Here is a 695-nt window from a genome sequence, read left to right on the forward strand (position 1 = left end):
TTTTTTTTTTTACAGTGTATGTAATAATTTAGATTTTTATGCCATATATCAATAGATATGACTTTTTCCTTAATTTGGAATTTTTATGTAATACTTTCTAAGTTTCATCTCATAAATATGGCTTTTATGACATAGTTATTTCATACTTTCGTATGTTTAATAATTTACGTGGTAAATATGACTTATCTCTTTTTATCTCAAAAGTCTATTATGATTAATACAATTAGGCTTAATTATGATGCCAAACTTATGATTTAGCAACAAACTGCTCTTTTTCTTCTTATGTGGCAGAAATGTAAACAGAGAACATGGAGAACCCTATCTTTATGAACAATGCTATCATAAAGTCTGATAAAGTCTCTTTCTTTTTTTATATATATAAAAGTGCTATACGGTCTGTAGAATAAGACTGATCTAGGCAAAAATCAAATCATACTTTTAGACCCGTCACAGTCAAAGTGACATTCAGAACTGGACTGAATAAATCAATATATTAAGAGAACTGAAACTGCCATTTATTCATCTACTGGGACATCAGTGTTCAGTGTTATAGCCTACAAATCAATCAATTTAATCAAATGAACACATTTAAATTAAATGTAAAAACAATGAAATGACTTCTTTAATAATCTATGTAATCTGTTTCATCTATCTACTTTTATTTATTTATTTACTTGCTTACTTACTAAATAAAA

At 26.5% G+C, this 695-nt stretch overlaps 1 protein-coding gene across 1 annotated transcript in view; it reads left to right on the forward strand.

Moving 5' to 3' along the window:
• LOC107577319 (fidgetin-like protein 1) overlaps nucleotides 1-695 on the forward strand; it is a gene marked incomplete at its 3' end in the record, with an annotated part of 5,282 nt that overhangs the window by 155 nt on the left and 4,432 nt on the right. The window lies entirely within an intron of this gene.

Source organism: Sinocyclocheilus grahami, unplaced genomic scaffold (assembly GCF_001515645.1).
Source record: "Sinocyclocheilus grahami isolate Dianchi unplaced genomic scaffold, SAMN03320097.WGS_v1.1 scaffold5695.1, whole genome shotgun sequence".
In the NCBI taxonomy this organism is placed as follows: Eukaryota; Metazoa; Chordata; class Actinopteri; order Cypriniformes; family Cyprinidae; genus Sinocyclocheilus; species Sinocyclocheilus grahami.